This window comes from Amia ocellicauda, chromosome 1 (genome assembly GCF_036373705.1).
Source record: "Amia ocellicauda isolate fAmiCal2 chromosome 1, fAmiCal2.hap1, whole genome shotgun sequence".
Lineage (NCBI taxonomy): Eukaryota > Metazoa > Chordata > Actinopteri > Amiiformes > Amiidae > Amia > Amia ocellicauda.
The window spans coordinates 3,193,130-3,214,050 of NC_089850.1; the positions used below are offsets into that span (position 1 = coordinate 3,193,130).

Consider the following 20,921-nt stretch of genomic DNA (forward strand, 5'->3'; position numbering starts at 1 on the left):
ACACATCCAGGGACAAAAAGAAAACCCACTCTTCTACTGTAATAGATTGTAATGCTCAAGTTATAAAGTTATTATAGGGGTGGGGGGAAACTCTGTGTTCTTGTAGAGATACCTTGAAACAGAAATAAAGGTCTCCCCAAGATGTCTGGTGTTGAGTCCCATTTAAGGAGCAATCAGATTCAATCCTAACAGTGTTTCATGTCTGTGCTGCAATTCATGTACCATTACAGAACAATTACTATGTCATTCAATACAAACTCTGAGACTAATGAGAGCTCCTGGCTGGGATTATGATGATGATAATAATACTAAAAGAAATACCTTTCATTTGCCTCGGTCTCTTGCAACACTAAAACCAGTATTAAATATGAACTCCTAGATTAACTGTTGTGTTGTTGTTGATGAAGCTCTTTTCCCTTAACAATTTAAAGGAAAGAGACTCGATTTATGTGTCCCTTCCAGGAGTGTTAAATTGACCTTCTTCCATCTGAAAGCAATAATTTCCTAGAATTTTGGTAGGATATTACTGATTATCTACACTGAACACAAATATAAACACAATATGATAGTGTTCGCCCCATGTTTCATGAGCTGAAATTAAAGATCCCAGACATTACCATTAGCATAAAAAGCTTATTTCTCTCAAATTGTGCTCACAAATGTATTTTGCCAAGATAATCCATCCACCTGACAGGTGTGGCATATCAAGAAAGTGATCAAACAGCATGAGATTACACAGGTGTGGACAAAAGTCAACAAGACTAGTACACCCAGCCACGGACTCTCAGTTTGAGTGACAGGTTTCTATCCAACCAAACTGGAGTTTTTTGTGTTTTTTTTGTTTACAGATTTTCTCAATGAACAGTGCTTACTCTGGGGCTAGGGCATCCAACATACTGCCCCTACAATAAGTCACTTAGATACTCTTCTGTTTCCATAAAAGCTGCTGAAAGCCTGTATATATCTGGAGAGTATACTTGGTGGGACCTAGACAGGGTGATAATTTAACTGGATGATTTCTTCAGCCATTTCAACCATTTCTTATGATAAAATGCTGAGTTTTTAGATTTTCCCTATACTGACAAACTATTGAGTTCAGAGAAATTAAATTACCAGAAATCCATTGGCCCCAGGCTGCAGCAGTGCCCAATTCTTCCAACCACTAAGTCTCTCTTAGTCCTTCATTTGGAAATGTAATTATATTTGCCATGGAAATATGACCTTGGCAGAAGTTTTTCACTCTAATAGCAGCCTCTTGTTGTGGTTCCACAACAAATACAGTTCACCCTCATCTTCATTAAATATTTTCTGTACTGATATTGGAGCAAACTTCTATTATTATTATTATTCATAATAAAACTAATATTACTTACAATTAATGATGAACGATAACACATTATTGAAGTATTTAAGACACTGATTATTTAGTCAACAAACAATTAGAGTGATTAGCAACAATTATCATCATTACCATTGTCATATTATTAAATATGTATTGTGCTGAGCTGCTACCTGCCAACCAGATTTTTTTTTTTAACTTATGAATGACTGTCTTGATTATGTGAAGAGAACCCCCCACATAATTCTAGTCAGCTTCCCAGAATAGTCTTTTACCACATTTTCTAAATACGTAAATGTACAATATGAAAAATGTACAATATAGAAAAAAAACGGTTTGGCACAGTAAGGTATAGTTTAAGGTACAGTGTTCTGCAGTTTAAAATAAACTCCCATTCCCTCATTAAGACCCAGTGGCAGGTCTAACAAAGACAGGAATGTAGCAGTGGTTTTGTGGTGATATCTGCATAATATGATGGGAGCAGACAGGCATTTGATTCCCTGCACAGTGCAGAGTGGATCTCTTACATAATCCCAGCCACCCGAGCAGTATGCTGATCCATGTCTTTATTCCTTGCAAAAATCAAACGCAAGTCAGTGATGGACACCACATTGCTTTGTGAGATCTACTCACAGGAGCTCTAGTCAGGAATGCCATGAACACCGATACAGAACAGACAATGCAATTGATTTCCGAAAGGAAGTTAAAAAAAAAAAAAAAAAAAAAAAAAAAGATTCTCAAAATGGCCTTTATTTTTTAAGAATCTAGTCCTACATCATGAATGGTAAACTGATTTTTCACCAGGGGTTAAAAAAAGTACTTCATCATGTCCACTACTTAAAGGCAAGCAACCATGGCAAGCTTGTCATTACAATTGCATCATCTTTTTTAGAGAGAGAGAGAGAATATGAGAAATTTGAAAAAAAAAATTGCTTGTTATATCATAGAATGCAGAACAGCTTAAAACAAAAAAAGGATTTATGAATAATTATACTAAGTAATAATTAGAATATCTTAATTTTCATCTATTTTGTGATTTAAAAAAAGATGTCAAGAATCACTATTATAAAAAACTCACAAACATCACCGTCTTAATATTGGTTCGAAAAATATAAGACCAATGTAACCACTTAAAATAAAAAAAAAGTGAGAAAATGATTGTTGAAATAGATCTTCCATCAGTTTTTATGATTTGAGCTTATGGAGAGTACTAGATATAGCTGCGGCCATATGAATGTCTATGTGAAAAGACATTTTTCTACCTTCAATTGACAAGTGTAATAGTATTAACAATTAGGCTAGGCCTACACTGCAGATCTCTGCAGCAGAAACAAATTGCAGTTACAATGCTCAAATTAACCAGGTATTTACAACACTATCATGGACAGCAAGGTTGATGAATGGTGTTTATTTCAAATGGCCATCCACTCAACTTCTCCTCTATTATTCAAACCCTATTTAATTCAACAGCTGATAAAGGCAACAGATTAAAATCTAGAGATGCAACATTTGCAGAACCTTTTACTCGATAAGTACCGAGGCCCATTTACATTTTAGAAAATAACTTGACAGAATGCAGTTTCTGGCCGATTAAAAAAAAACTGAAAACATGGGTAATTTATGCATAGAAACACATATTTCTCATGCAAATGTTAATGAGTATAAGCTATGTCCTGAACTGTACGACAAGAACAGCAAGGAAATGGATCCCTTATTGTGTACCATATTGTGTACCAGAAGACAAAATTGTAAGTACTTGGGATGTAGTTTTATATTTAGCGATGATATATGGTATTGTAATGCTAAGGCAGTCAGGCTATTATTTTTATTTTTAATTGAAATGTCCTCGATTGATGGCTAATTTGCATATTAAACATTACCCTTCCCAATTTGAATGTGATATCAGGTGGAAAGAAACACTTTCACAGAGATGGATAGTGATATAATGGAAACCCAAATTGGACAGCATCATTTTTTATTTAGCTTGAGCTAAATGTCTCGACTACATTCAAACCACAAATGGAAACCTAGGCATTGAATCATGCAGAAATCACATAGCGAATTAATTTAGAGATGACCATTCAGTCCCTAGTAGATGGCACATAATGGTAAACACAAAACACATAAGAGCAAGATGAAAGCCTGCTAAATATCTCAGATTTGGTGACCTTGTAGAGAAGCCGTGGACACAGTTACAAAACCATTAATTATCTTTTTAACTTTCATGATAACCTTTGTGGGGTGGCATGGTGGTGTACTGAGTAGCACAGCCTAGGGTCTGGAGTTTGCATGTTCTCCCTGTGAACCTGTGGACCATGCTGCTTAGGTTGATTGGCTACTCTAAATTGCCCTACACTCAAGTGAATGCAGGATGAGTGTGGGTGCTGCCTTGCCTTAATGATTGATAATTTCTAGGGTTGCCTGGATTAAATCGGGTCTATTAATCAACTAATTCATTGATCGACGATACAAATTTGCAGATGTTTTGTATTATTATTTTTTTCATCATAATGACGATTATACGGTTAACAATAGAAGCACTGATATTTCGAACTACCTACAAGAGCCAAAACCACTAATTGTAACTGGTAGCGCTTTAAACGGTGTGGTATAATGATAGGCAAACGATCGTGTACAACTAGCACAAATGGAGTAGGGTATTTCAATGTAAATATGAACATAAAACATTACAATTATTGGTATAAATAACATCAAAGGATCTATATACTGCACAGTCAAATACATTAAATAAGTGCTTTAGGGCCAACTCAATCTGACTACAGTTGTTAAGACACTTGTAATACTATACAAATGCGCGTTTTTCAAGCACATGAAAGACTGTAGACAGGTGAGGTAGAGATTGCGACGAACTCGATTTGCGTTTATGCAGCTAAAACGCAGGCACAGTATGCACAGTGTATTCAGCAACACATAAAAGGCGAATAACGCAAGATATCACATCACCAGAGCCACAGTAAAGTATTTGCACACAAATTGGAGGGTTACAAGCCGGTAAAGGGAAAACTACAGGTTTGGATTCAAACTGGATTCGGGAGGAAACATTGAAGACAAAGTAAAGGTTTTCCGTTTCATTTGCAAGGAATGCTTTTCTTACAAGGGCAACGTCTGTAGTTTACAGTGTCATTTGTGAGCAAAACATCCGTTTGCTGTAGTGATTATAATTTATGTTGCTGATTATAATGATTCAGTGTTTTTTTGTTTGTTTGTTTTTTACCATTCCCATTCAGCGTTGTTATACTGTAATATCAATGCTTAGTTTTTGTTAAAGTATTACTGTGTGGCACAACCACTTAAAGACTGCTACACTTATTTTAATAACTAATGCCCATTAACCGATCAAATATTTTAAATACTTTAAGATGATCAAGTAAAATGGCATGGTCCACAGTATTGAATGCAGCAGTCAAATCTAAAATAACTAAAATAGATGTGACTGACAAACATCAACTGTGGAGATTGATCCGGAAATGTGGAAATATTAGTTTGAAAGTAATTCAGAAACTCATCATACTTCTAATCCTCACAAAAACACAGAAGGAATGGGGGTTGTTAAGTCTATAAATTGTAGAAAAAGTGGAGAAAGTGGTACTTTAAGTTCTCCTATTCATGTAGGAAAAGAAACTGAAAGAGGCACCAAAATTCCTCTGGATATTCTTGTAAATATTTTCTGCGTTACCGTAACAACAATAATAATTTTGGTAACAGCGCTGTTACTGGGCGTATTATCAATAGCTCCTATTGTCGATTAATCACTCTCCGCTCTGAAACAACTTTCCGTATTATTTCAGATACAAGTGATGGTGGTTTCACAGGAAGCAATACCAACATCCATAGCACATTTTAAATGGGATTGAAACTATTGTACTGTTCAAGACCCTAAGGCTACCAGGTGCGTCAGTGCCTACTTCACTGCTATAAGTACCGAAACCATGGGAACAGACACCACCCCCGATAGGTGCACCTGTTCTGGCTTGACAATTCCAGGGCTTGAGCACAGGAAGTGACATGTAAGTAAATCAATTTCTCAGCCCTTAAAACACACCTTTGTGTAGGCTACATATAATACATATCCCATTAACTTAATCAAATTGCATAATGTGGGGCATTAAGAACATATAAGGAATCTGAGTATCAGAACAGCACACAACCTCTGATTGTTAAAAAATACATACATTTTAGGACATTTTATTTCAAAGATAACTCTATGACACCTTTCCACATCTAGACACAGTGACTTCAGGCTGGATATAGTGATAGCTTTAGACATATTGCTTATAGTATTGCCATTCCTGTTTTATATTACTAATTTTAAAAATCATGCATAATTAATACTTGACTATTTAATAAATACTTCTAGAATCAGTGCCTTTGTGCTCCTTAGGTTTAATTAGGCGATTGGCTTCAGGCATTATATTAAGACAATGCAATTACCTTCTACTTAATGTAAATAATTAAAAATGTATAGAAGGAAACAGAATAGTATGTTTGATGCAAATTAAGAGGATGTCTTTAATTTGCTGTTAATGTTATAATTTACAAGCTTTACCATATAACATTAAAATGTTAAAAGCAATTCAGAATTTCTATTATTACTGTTCTTGCATTTTCTTACACATTCTATAGGCAAAAGGACTTCAAATGGAGAAAGCATATACCACATCCTTTACCCTTAAAACAGAATAACAGAAACACCTGACTGACTGATAAGTACATCAGCAGCAAATACTCTGAATAGCTGTGGCCATAACATTTAGAATCACACTATTTTTTTTCAGCGGTGACCGCTCCCCCGACAACTAGGTCGGGAATCAAGTTGCTAGTCACAAGTATGGGGAATTGCTTGAGTAGATTTCCTGATGGGAAGGACCATCTTTTATTTTAATTGTCCTAATATTTCAGTGAATATACTGCAAAAGGGACAAGGCTTTGAAACAATTGTTATTGATCTTCTGAGAACAAACCTAGACATACCTCCCAAGGGAAGTAGGCAATATTTTCAGCAAAGCGAAAAGAAGTGAAATCACAGCTCAGTGTATTTTGGAACGCCTTGCTACATTGCCTGGATCTTAAATAATTTGAGAAGGAGGGTTACAATAACAATATTGCTTGCAAAACTATGGTGAATGGAATGCCTGGCTTTCTTGTCAGCTCTCTTTAGAAACATTACCTAAAATCTTCTCTGAAGGCCAGTGCATCAGGAAATGGTCGTGTTCTTATATGCATTTTCCAGCACATTTTATAATTTTAATGCGTAGGATTTTTTAAATAACTAATCAAGCCAAGAAAGCAGAGGCAATATAAGTATTTATCCTTACAGCAGGTGGTTTTGAAAAGAAGTGCCCTGTAACAGCTATATCTAAAATCATGATTTTGGGTAGAATGAATGGGAAGCATATGGTTATAATGTTGCTTTGGTAGTGTATAGAGGGAATTATCTGGTGCCAGTGTAGGATAATTACTATAATTTCCAGACACCCCACATGTCAATCTTTCTTTTCCGATATAAATTGTAAATGTCCTTCCCAGATTGGAAATTAAATAAATAATATTAAATGACAAATAAATCCTGCAGTTGTCCACACTTAATATAGCTGCTCATTGAAAACTATATTAAGAGAGAAATTATAATGATTGTGTTCATAAAATGTGACAAATTGGCTAATTAGTTGAACAGGTGCCTTCAACGCCAGTGCAGTAGCTCAATCCCACTCCTTAGGAACCCAGGATCTGTTCTAGCAGGCTGACTCAACACACAAACTCAAGGTCACACAGTTCAGAGAAGCTGGCTCCTTTGGGTGATTTCACCCGCTCTGTCCGTTTCCCACATTCAAGAGAAAAACAACTCCAGACTCATGAGCATGACTCAATGTGAAGCAGACTGGCTGCTACTCTTTAAATTATACATTTTATCTTATAGATGAGCTACTGATTTATGCTGTAACACTTCCACAAATTCCAAATTCCACCAATTATATATATATATATATATATATAAGCATATCTGTTCCATGATATACTGTGAATGCATATCACATCTTGCCTGGGACTTCTGACATTGCATGCAGGTACTCTCAGAGAGATAAAATGGGAGCTTTATGACCTTTTAATGGAATGGCTTGAGCAGCAGCATATAGGGAACTGTCCTGTTTTACAGAATTCCTCATGAATGCGATGATTGACCCTGAAGTCAAAACTTCAAGGGTCTATGAGCATCCTACACAACACGCATGATGACAGAGATGGTACATAGCCAGGAAGAACAAGAAAACAGCATAAAGCTTTCATTATTATAATTATTTTAATTTAGCTGGGGTTTCTTTAAACAAAAAAAGAAACACCAACTAAAACTTCCAGGAAAAGGGGTTTAATTCAATGGCAAAGCTGGACATGTACAGCCATGAACATCCCTCTTTGTCATAACATAAGAATTCTGTTGCCTAATGGCAAACCGAAACTTTGTAAAGCTGTAGCCCTGCAGCCATCGCCCCCTCCCAATATGTGGAATGTGCTCAAGTGCTGCTAAACCTCAGGATACAGACGGGAAATCAAATGAACACAGGAAATAACTCAGCTCTATCAATGAAGTAGAAAGGTAAACTGGGGTGAAATATTCACAACAGTTACAGAAGATCATCAACAGTAGATAGAATTAGACCCAAATAATGATATTAATGAAACACAGCTATACAAGACAGCTTCCAACTCCATACTGATTTATGAGTGATTTATGACTGCTTGCATTACTATGCAGTTTATATGATTTTAGTAGTAAATACCACTAAGCCACTCCATAGAATCTGGCTATTCTCACAGTATGTTGAAGTACATTAAAATACAAGAATGAAGTTCCTTAAATGGAAAAGTTATTTGGCCCTTTTCTTCAACAGGTCATCTGACTGCAGGTCTCTGGGATGAAGAAATGGTTTCCATCCATTCACTTGTGTGACTTCATTCAGTAATTTGGGAGGCTGGCAGGGGTGCAATGTATAACAATACTTCACAGGCAGAGCACTGCTAGGATGCGGTTTCAGATGCTGTACAGCATATAGCTGAACACTGCGAATTCCTGAACACTGCTCTTTAGTGCTTGACTGAGTGCTGATAAATGGTACATTGCTATGTTTATTTATTAGATGCACAGACAGTACAGTATGACACTAGAGCTTAACAATTTATGAAAAGGTTTTCCAACTGCTTAAAGCTAAAAGCATTTCCACAATGGGTTAAAACTCCTAAAAAGTAAATCCAGTTGGAAAATGTCAGACTCATCTCCCTTTTTGTTATATCAAAGACATGTCTCTCATAGTTTGACTTGTAAGTCTTGTAAGGCTGTAGCAAGTTAATAGCGGATAAAAAGTAAATCATTCATTACATTAATTTTATCCCTTGGAGGCTAGTCAGACTATTACAGTTGAAAAACATCAATAAACAACTGCCAGTAGTAAATATATAAATGTTTTAGGTAAAGACAAATAACGAGTACTGTTGAATATGAACAGAATTCTCTAATTCACACATTCTCATATAATGAAAAAAGAAATTGACTAGTAATTAAAGAAAAATCACCAACATTAGTCAAATTGTCTTTATAAGCTAATAATTATACTTCAGACTCTATTCTCAAAATTTCAAGAGGGAAAATTAAGGATTTATGATATTATTGGAGGTATTTTCTGATTAGTGATTCTTAATAATGATCTGTGCATTCAAGGTTATTTTAAAAAGATTCACCTATTTCAAATTTCACTCAAGGAATAAACTTGAACAGACATTTAGAATGGTTCATTTAGATACCAATAACCATTCTTACATCTGATTTTCATTGTGGAAACCTCAGTTATTACTCCAAATGGAAGTCAAATGTCACACTTCATCAGAAGATGTTCAGTTCATTCTCCAGATTTATAAAATGGATACTGAATGGTATATCATGTTTTATTTTTCTCTTTGGGACTTATCTGCCTGCTTAAAAGAAAGCAAGGTTTTATTTTGCAGGCTACGTTTCTTTTCCACTTTGATAACGTTTTGACTGTGGACCTTCCTTTGGTTCATACAGATCCAGAAGAATACATATGAAATTGATCATCAAATGAACTGGAAGATATAAACATTTCCTGTGGAATTTTATTTCAATAAGTTATGCATTTCAAAGATTATTGGTTTGTGTATGGAGAATAACATAATTGGTGAATTGTTGGAGCAAATTCAATTTGAATTCCATATTCAAGTGGAGAATCAAATAATTTGAAAATATGAATGTTGGAGAATATAATTTGCACATCTCATGTTATAGGTTCAGGGTGTGTAAACTGCTGTACAGTATTGTACATATTACAGTATGGCAGCCACAACCATTTACAATTTTGTTATTTTGTTTGCAGCGCATAATATCCTACATTATTTCAATTTAAAGACAAAATAAAGCATGGATGATAACAATACTTGGTTGCCTTAATACACTTCTAATCTCTTCTAATTTATTTTAAATATCTTTAAAGTACAACCTGGTCTCTGAAGCTGAAATAAAAAAAATGTAAAGGTGAGCAGCAGTATAATCATGCATGCTTTATTCAAAGCACTGAAGTTGGCAATGTTCTCTCCAAATCCAATAACACATTGATGTAATTCCAAGGTTGTCTGCTTGATCTCCTCTGTGATCTCCTAATAAAGTGTGGAGAGAGAGAGACAGCGAGAAGGGAAATACTTTTGGGGAATGTGGCAGCTTGTTCAATGGCATGAGTTTCCACAGCAGCTAATTATATGAAAATCTGTCTCCTGGTTGACTGAAGTTGCTTTAATGTTTGTGCAAGGTTAAGCACTTGTTTAAATGGGCAAACCGAAAAGTCTCAATTTCACAGGACATCCAAAAAACAAAAGGAATAATACTACAGATGTGGCTCACTGCTTTCAATAAATGTCAGGAAAGGAGCAGGAGAGGTAATACATGCACTGGGTAGTAATAAAGGGTGAACGTGGATTTTAATATGTGGAACACAGTTGTATCAGTCTCGACGCAAGAGTCTCATCTAATAAAGTCGTTGATGTCACAAACAAACTGATTACAGTGTGAGATTTGCCAAGTTTCACATATCAGACTTTCACTGTAAAAAGGTAATTCATGCAAGACTGTCTGTCAGAAATGTGCATGTGTGCATCCCTCTAACTCAATGCATATGCTGCCTAAAATGAATGGAGCATGTCACAGACAGCTGCAACTCTTCACGTTTCAAAATGTGTGCAGCACAGCTTGCAGAAGTGCTTCTCTTTTGTCTTTTTCTAGGAATATTCTTTGCAGAAAGAGATGACACCCTTTCTCACCCATCTGTATTGGATAGCTGTGGGAGATGGTTGATGTTGCATTTAATTTGGATTTCAACATTGAAGTACAAATAAATGTTAAAAATGAAAGTTCCAATAATTACAAGGAAAGTAGAAAGTGTGAGCAGCCTATTAGGCTTTTGACTGTGTTAACCTTGACTTCATGTATAACTTAATTTCTCCTCATTGTCCAATGCACTTTCCATTTGCAAATTCTATGAGCACCTGTACAAGGACAGTCATTGATAAAGCTTTAAAAACTAGTATGATTGTTTAGTGCCTCCACAATGTAATGCTATTCCATTTAATTAATTTCTGAAGATTTTGTAATCTGGTCTCATAACACAGCTTGCAAGTAATTTGTGCTGTTCTGCGTTGGCTTTGGGGTTTGTAAAAATCACGTGGTTTGATCCCAGCCAATAGTACCCATTAGGCAGATGAATATTATCAGGGAAGGGTTAATCCATGACTGAAATAATGCAGCTTTTTAAAATGAGCAGCTGCATCAATATTTCACATCTGTCCCTAATGGAGGGATGTTAAGAAAACTCCAGGAATCTATCCAGATTTGAATCTATTTTAATACACCACATTTACACAAAGCTTTACTCCACTTTTGTAATATGTACATATATACAGCATGTATACACATCATGTCTAATTTAAAAATAAAAGTATAATAATTTAAAATCTATTCTTAATTTTAATAATCAGAGATGTCAAACAGTATAGGTTTAATTATTTATGTTAATGATATTATTACGGCATTGCCTTCTCACTAGTTATCTCATCCATCCATCCATCCATTTTTGAAACTGCTCATCCTGGCAAGGGTATAACATCTGATCATTAAGATAATGAATGAATGTTGGATAATGTTCTATTAAAGAATATGTGCATGGCGTTCTTAAGCACTCATTGTCATAACCTGGTCCCAAACTCTGCACAGTGGTCAATGTTTGCAAAAGGGTCTGAGAATCAAGTGTAAGGCAACCACCCAAGTTTCAAAATGTGTTAATCAAATATTATTTAGGCAGTAGGGACAGGCTAAAAGCTTGGTATGAATTATGGAAGAAAAGGCTAATGCAGTGCCACATGAAATTATATTTTGATCGCATGTCTGAATTTATGGGTGCAGATGGAGATTTAATTTTCTCAGAGTAGCACATTAAAAAACACATTGAAAGACAGAAGGAATCAAATTACCACATTAAGGCTTTTTATACAGTAATATACAGTATAATCTTTAACGATTAAAGTTCACATAACACATCATACCATGGGACTCTTCATTTTACCATTGACCAACAGGTGTTGCATACTACACTGCTGTTTTTGAAAACCCACTTTTTGAATCATCTCAGAGTACTGAAAAACTCAGGAAGTGGTCAGAATTAGATTCCACAAAACACAATGCAGAGTATGACAGTAAAAAATGTAACAGTAAGCAAGTGTCTAAGTAGGGTTTGGGCGGGGGGGGTTGCTTACAAAAACATACATTATTAATTCAGATTTACTATACATAAAGCATAGATAGAGCAACATATATAGGAGTTCAAGACCCACACCTACAAGGGGAGTTCAAGGGTTTTCTAGCGTGCAAAAGAAGAGTCGCCATATGCTTGCAAGTAAACTGGCTGGCAGCGGAAAAACAGTGTTCCGGTTCAGGAAAGTTGCTACAGTTCAACATAATCTCACCCAACCACACAATCGCTGGACAAATTAGTTACAGTGACTAAATACCCCCAATGGAATAAGGATACAAAATCTAAAACCCATCGTGATTCTGTGATTTCATTCACTCTCCCTTTAAAGACAGGTATGTTTTAGATTTTTTTAAATATATGAAAGTACTCAGCATGGAAATGTTCTTCTGTATGTAAAGAACTTAAAGGAAAATTACAACATTTGATTTGGAGATGGCACTATATGATAAGTATATAAAAAGAATAGCACAGCAGCACTCTCAAACAAAACTATATTTTAAAGTTATACACATGCAGGCTTGGTCTAATCAGAAGTGCAAAAAAATATCAAAATGGCCTTTTGTGATGTTTTCACTCTCCTCTCCTCCCTTTCCTTTAGATATCAAATTGAATTTGGTACTTTAGTGGCCTTCAGTTATCTCATAGTTCACTTAATTTCCTACTTTTTCCTGGAAGCAAAACTTGTGTGATGGAAGGAAGCAATTTATTGCAATGAAAAAAAAAACTTCTAATAAATGAAAAGCTGAGGTGTCAGGATGACATAAACAAACACTGTTTTCACAAATGTCTGCAGCTTCACACAGCTTCACTTTTTTGCCAGCTTTAGCCCAGGTGTTAATATGACTTCCTGTTAATGTCTGCTGATACTTTCCAGTAGGATTCTAAAATGTAAAAGTCTGTTAAGACCTATAACGAACAGATAAAGTGCCTAACCAGCAATTGTATTATCACAATTGTAATTACTAATGTATTTAAAGAAAGTTCATTTTCAAAGTTATAATACACGTACAGTAGATGTAAATCCAACAATAATGCGTCAAAACAGACCTTACATAAGGAACTGAGTAAACATGCCTTTGTTTAAACAGGGACAGATCATACTGTCAGCTCGAGAACAGCACTTTTCTAACCACCAAAAATCAGGTACATCAGTCTTACTGTATTCAAGTTGGATCTTGTAATACAGTATTCATACAAATAAAATAAGTCAGATATGTAGACATATGTATTGCTTTACAATTAATGTTATGAGCCTAGGCTGAAGTTGTATCTATGTTATTACCAACTGCAAAAGCATATACAGTTCATAAATCAAATCCAAAAATAACATCACTTTGTGTAATTACATAACCAACATAAGGCCATTGGTTGAGTTGACTCCTTTCTGGCCCCTAATAAATGCTTACCATATTCCTGCATTTTTCCCAGAACCATGCACTTGTATCAAAGATTGCATGCACAAATATTTACCTGTACAGGTGTATATAACTAGGTATAGATGGCTACACTATAACAACTGACTGACATTTTAATTAAAAAACATATTAGATTAATGTAATGCATATTTCAAAATATAGACTTATGATTAATTACAGCTTTCTAATACTGTATATTTATTTGACAACAATTTTCTTGTTGGTCTACATTAACATTGCACATGTGTCCTACAAGTCTGTGTTTGATGGTAGGGAGGTGTACTGGTACGAGTACTTTACCAGTCTACAGAGTAACAGACATTTTGAGAAATATCTGGTTCCATGTTGCAGGCTTGTATGTAGATTATGATGTGGTTAACTGAAATTTAAGCATCAATGAAAGCAGCATACTTTGGTCTACACAGAGCACTCTCCAGTCAGTTTTGACACTAAGGAAGCAAGAGGGAGGATTATATAAACCATCAATTTTGTGGAGCGGATCACTCTTCCCACGCGTGTGTTCATCTGCTGTGCTGCCTACGCTGTAGTTGTAGAAAGAATAACTTGTATTTATCATTCATTCATTGCTCCTTGCTGCTCAGTTCATTCATTTCTCCAAAAACTGATATATACATTATATATCTGATGGAGATTGCAGTACAGTACATGGAGTTCAATGTTTTTGATATTTTTTTTGGAACTTTGCTAAAGATTGCTTAAGTATATTTACCATGCATAAGAATTACTTGGATTTATTCTTCACTAATTCAAGATCAAAATATTGACATTTATTTATTTGTTATTTTAATAAAGGGAACAGTAGATTCTCCAACTCCACTGCCATCTTCATGTTTGATGTTTGATTCTTTTGTAATTAGTAAGGAAAGAAGTTGCATTGCTGTTGTTTGTATTTGATCTGTATTTTGTTTCATACAAAAGCCTTTTTCTAATTATAAAAATACCCCAGCCATACACATTTCCATACTTTTAATACCTGACTTTTGTTTATATTTTATATACTTTTTATAAAGATTTACAATGAACTGGAAGCAATCCCCGAACAGCACTTTTTAACAACATCGTTTATGTATTTTAATGTATTAATATGTATTTAAATAAATACATTATTTTTTTAATGTATATTTAATACAATTGTTCAGAAATAAATGTAAAAAACATTCAATTCCACCTCCCATTGCCAGACCTTGAAATCACAGTGTCGGACCTGAATATACCCTGGATGTAACCTGGATACACATTTCACATTCACAGGTTACTTAGTTCTTTGTTTAATTTGTGTGTACATGTCTATACAATACACAGTGTTGAAAAAATGACCTTCTAAGGCCGATATAGAGGAGTTGCAGTTGTTATGAAACTAGCAGTTCCTGTTCAGATTTCCTTGAAAAATCTTAAATCCTTGAATACACAATTTTTATTTCCCATTGTGAAGACACGATAATAATACTCAAATCAGTTTCGAGGTTTACTCAAGATAGTCAAAGTCAATCAAGGTAGATGTACATTCAAGACAAAAAATAAAAATGAGTAATTGATCAGTTTATTTAAATAATATACATTATACTAGAAAGGATACAGCAAAATAGTATTATAGGGTAACCATCTCGAAAATATGTTGGCAGGTAAAACACAGCTTTACTGGCACAAAAGGGCTGTTGAACTTCTCACAGCTTCCAGCCACCAAAGAACCCTCAAATTTGATATGTAAATTTGGCAGCTGTACAATGAGAAGATGGATACTGACAGGTCTTATGTAACTGTAGCAGCTGTTGTCTCAGAGGGGTAGACTTGCTCTGCAGAATCAGGTTCCTGAGGGGGAACAGCAGACTTTTGACTGCTAATCAGAAATTAGCACTGCCTCCAATCAAGCACTGACAACAAATAATGCAACATTAGCAAGGGGGGAATAAATAAACAAACCACTAACCAAACAAATCAATGTTACTTTTCTTTTGTGTGAATTTAAAAATGGGCAATTACAGGTATTTAATCCAAAACTCCCTCAGCACCTCCCAAATTGGAATGCCATTGTTATTTAATCTATGTCACAATTGCAAATGGCAGTACCTCTTTGAGAAAAATCGAGTAAACATTCACATTTGCTACTAGAGATACGAGTATTTACATGAGAGAAATCAGCCTTTTCACACACTTTCATCCTGGGATTAAAAAAAAAAAACAGAATAACTTAGAGGCTGACAGACAGTACTCTTCCTGATAGGGAGCTTGGTCATTAGCTTAGACACTGGTGCACAGTAAGCTCAGAATGACCAACCCCACCTCTCCCAAGCCTTATAGTTGTCTGACATTTGTGCATAACAACTGGGAGTTTCCTCGACCGCATTTGGCTGGTGGCAGTGACTGGATTAGAACCTCTAGGCCACAGCGCTCAACCTGCACTGTGGGCAGAGGCTTTTCCCAGAAAAGAGGCAAGAATATTTTGATGTCTTCAATTACAAGTTGTCAGGGTGGTTGAGCCAGAATGTTTGCCTGACGAAGCCTGTGCTGACACAGTGCGCTGAAATATTGTAGCCATGAACTTTCCAAAGGTTATATGAATAATGAAACCCATTATTGCACTTCTGTGTGAGGCTTGCTTAACCGCAAAGGAAATTACATCATGCAGATAGATATGTTTAGTCCTGGAAGCATCCATATTGTGAAGGATAAAAACATATTAAAGAGCCATGAAGTTGTAATAAATCATTGTAGCATACTTACAATGGAAATGCAGCGAGTTTTCAATTAAATTGAAAATCGTCGTGTGCTTAACAGCTTTTAAAATGATTTTCCACTTGTCTTAACATTCTGCCAAATTCACAGTTGCTAATACAATTCTCAAGCTCATTAAAACATTTTGAGGGAAAGAAAAATGTTTCAGAAACTCAAATTTCTTGTTGTTGTTGCTGCTGGTCATTGATCACAAAATAACTTTAAATAAGGTATGCTCTTCCCAATATTGCTGCCGATTTGTTTTTTTAAAACAGCCTATGATGGATGAACTAGAATTAAACAAGTTGAGTAATCAAATGATACAGTGGGAGTTTGTGCAGTCTAAACCTAATTAGGCAAACAGTCAATAAGCCTGGGGCAGGTTTTGTAGTAAATTGCAGAACAAGTATAGCACCTGCTATATCTTAAATACAACAATTAAGTCTGAGTCATAAAATAGTTTCTTCCATGGGACTGCTTACACCCCCAGATAAAAAACAATAGACAACATATGTGGGAACACCTTGACTGTGATTAACACTTCCATGTACTGCTATTGTGACCACCATGAGGGAAAGACAGATGTGTCACAATTTGCACCAGATTAGTGTTGTTTTAACCAAGTAGTTTTGTGGCATACATCTAATATCTGATTCAGATGTTTTCATTTTATTCAGGCAAAGTAGCCCACATCATTCTTTACACCACTAATACTGACAAAAGAAGCACTGTATGGTGAAGCTCCCCCTTGGACATTTAATAATATTTAAGTTTTAAAGGATCCACTTCTTGGTTTCTGTGCTCTCTCTAAATTATTCTTACCCTTCAAGATGACATTTAACCTAAAGCTGCAAATTGCCACCAGCAGGAGTTAGAAAAAAATATACATTAAACATTAATTGCAAAGCTGCTAAACAGCTTTTTTATAACAGCCACCTTCAGCAGTCTGGGGAGAAGGCCTCCTCTGCGCCTGCAGACCCACAGTATGGTATGCTGAAACACTTCAATTGAGAGCCTCTTGGCTAACAGTACAGTTTCTTTAAAGGAATTTCCTACTTTCATATAAAATTGATAATGGGATGTGTACACAGCAGGAATGGAAAACTCAGAGGTGCATTACGAGATTTCTACATTCCTCTCGCTCACAAAATCAGGCACGAAAACCAAACATCTGCTGGTAGAGTTCTGGACTCAAGACTGTGTGTGGTGTAGTGGGCTTCTTGTAGGTCTAATACTTGTGTTTATTTGTTGAGTGATTTGATAGAGAGGACATCAAACCTTCAGTCAATATTGTGCCACGTTCCTACAATTTAGCAGATTATTTTAGCAGTGTCAGCTGGGGCTATATTCACAAAGCTGACACATCTAAGAAAAAATTTAGCATCATATTCACTAACAAGTCTTGATTGAATTTGATCTTAAGTTTAAATCAAGGAAAAGACTAATATGTATATTATTAAATTTGATGGTCTCTCTGATATAAAAATAAAAATGTTTTAAAAGAAAAGTAGTTCTAGAAACAAACTTAACAGACCAATATACAGCATTTTCCATGATAAGGCTGTTCTTACTCACTTCTCACAAAAAACGAATGGCAAGGGTTACAATACGTGGAACCATAAACAGTTGGACATCACCTGGGGTTCAAATATTTGACCACAGAACAGAGCTCTACGTGGGCCCAAAAAACAGCTTTCCTTTGCAGTAAACCCTTTAGGTGTTAAAGCTGCTCTGACTGGGTAGGACACTTTAAGCCTTTCCTACTTCTCTGTGCCCAGCATCACCAGCCCATCTGTGAGCGTGTGCACTCAGCTCCAGTCTTTAGGCCACATACCTCGCACTCTATTTCCTGTCCACTTCCACACATCCAGGCTGGCAGAGACCTTCACCAACATTGCCAAAACAGCCTGCTGGCAGCTCAGATTAAATGACACCGCACCACAAGCAACATGTATGCTGAACACACCTTCTTGCCAAACCACTGACAGTTGCATTAGCATCAGTAATAATCTACTTCAAGTAAAGCACCAATGCCGCAGCGGAACAGTATGGTATTATAACAAGAGGTAGGCTGAAGTTAAAAAAACAAAACAAAACAAAAAAACAAATCGGCTTACATTTGTGAAATGTATATTTTATAACTTGAAGTTACAAAATATGAAATGACCATAAAAGGTAATGGGATATTGAAATCCTACTGAAGAGGAATCTTTTCCAAATTATCCCTATAGGTAACATGATAATAAACCAGTGGGGAAATAATATAAATGCATCTCAAACAACTGCCTTTAAAGTTTACCTTTAAAATGTTTAATCCAGGCTTTGTTGGAGTCCTTCATGAATGGCAATTGACATATGAACACCAGTTGTGTATGGAGACTCTTGTTCAGATCTGCAATGCATTTATAAATGATATATTAATGTACTCTTGGCCATACAAATCGGACATAACTGCATTTATTAATGTACTACTGGTGTTAGGTTAAGGTAGTAACTTAGCTATGGACTCCTTTGTATTCCCCCCTCCCTTCACATTCTAGTGTATGGGTAACATTCCAACAGGAGCACATGACTGTGAGAATCTCCCTGGTATCCTGAGATGTACAGTGATAATGCTGAACTCTCTCAGACAGAAGACACACGGGCAGTTCAACATGGAAACCCCCTGCTGTGGAGAAAGGAGGATAAAGCAGGACTAGTTGGCACAGCCAGCTGCTAGAGTATACTCCTGCCATGATGCTGGCATCAGCTCCCGGTTAACAGAAGGTGTCAGGGGCTCAGACCTACTGAGCTCTGTCAAAAATCAGCCCCAGGGTTCCTCTTTGAGTGAAGAAGAAAAAAAAAAAAGCAGAGCTGCTTTAGCTCAAAGGCCTGTTACACTGTCATGGATTGCTTAAGTCTCAGAACTGGCTTAGGGGCCACCGTCTAACCATGTGCACAGTCTACCTTACGGGAAACAAAAGACTATCACAGAAGACAAAAAGAGCAACAAACCAAAGAATTAGAGTTCATTCTTAGTACTACAGTTTTTGAGAACACAATGTACACATACAAGGGCCTTCAGTACAGTTATGGCTTCAGGGTCATACCAGGGCTCCACTCTTTGACATGCTTTTGCCATTCTGATGATAAAATGAGCTTTTTAATTTTATTCCTCCAGGCCTACAAACACCTGATGCATTTCATATGCTCTGAAATAACTTCCAGCATTTTCAGAAATGCCTCACACTTAACTCTGCTGCACTTCCATCCTGGCTTGGTGAGCGGTTTCGTAAGGTCACAGTTCTTTCATGACAAATGGGAACATGAAGGTTGAGACACACACGTAACACAGGGACAGGCAACAGCAATACCTCCCACAACCAGCCGTACTCCCAGGACGTTTGTTGTCACTTCCTATAAGCGCCTGATTCAAAGAAAGTTACTTTTGCAAAACGTGAATTCTAATGAAAAGTGATGTGTTATGTAACCACAAGTGAGTTACGGATGTGAACAGGTTGAGATCTCACTGCAGAGGCAGGATTTTTTTTTTTTTGACAGATTCCTGTTCTTCAATATCAAAGTCCTTAAGTGTATTTACAAGACTATGCAGAACATCTGGAGCTTCACTTATCATTGGAAGGCAAGGGATTCAAATGGTATAATAAAACACAATCACTTGTATTTATGTCTATTAGCAGGGTACAGCACTTGTCTAAACTGTATCTACCAGACGCATACATCGGAGTCTCATCTGTTATTTAATGTTTGTTTATAATCTCTTTAGCAACATATAACATGTGGAGGCTTTCGATCCTTTTCATACAGGTACAGTGTTATTTGGCAACTAGACCTCACCCAGTTCATGAGTCAGAGCATTGACATTTAAGGTACGTCACAGGGGTATTCTGATCTTTCCTGTTATCTCTATACCACAATCCAGCTAATTAAATTGCAAGGTCATAACATCAGATTAGCCGTGTGCAACTGTGCATGGGATTCCTTTGTAAGTAAAACCCAGTTCTTCTCCGTATTTCTAAGTGTTGGCAAGATAATATCACTGACCATGTAAGTGATAATTAAGCAGAAGAATATTTGAAAAATTAATGTCTCCTTAACACAGTGGGGTGCAATGATAAATCACTAAAACAACTAGGCAAACAACTACTATTATAATACTAGTATGAGTATGGGCTAGTCAGTGATCCAAAAAATATCTTAATCAAAACAAGTCCCTTTCACGTCAGCAATTGCATTATAATATTGTGACAGTCATAGACAGTCGGAACCGCCCAGGCTCATCAATATGCGGGAGCCCCGCAGGGTCTGATGGGAAATGGACCCCTGAACTGTAACTACTTGTTCTTTTACTGTTAAAATATGAGTTCACCCCTTTTTGTGTTCTGTGGTAAGTTTATCTGTCCGTTTCCCTTTGTGTTGTATTCACTTTAATGTTGATCTCCTTCTCTCCCCTCAGTGCCCGTTTGTGCCGGAGTAACCCCCCTTATTCCTGTCTATTACAGCAGTTCTTTCCACTGCCAGTTCTGTGTTTGTGAAGGCAGAATATAAGAGCAAGTGAGAAATAAAGAGCACGATTTACCTTCAATCTGTGTCAGAGCCTTCCTTGCT

General features: G+C 36.2%; 1 protein-coding gene across 4 annotated transcripts in view; it reads right to left on the reverse strand.

Annotated features, from left to right (window-relative positions):
* Positions 1–20,921, reverse strand: part of hivep2a (HIVEP zinc finger 2a) — a 92,446-nt gene that overhangs the window by 34,341 nt on the left and 37,184 nt on the right. The window lies entirely within an intron of this gene.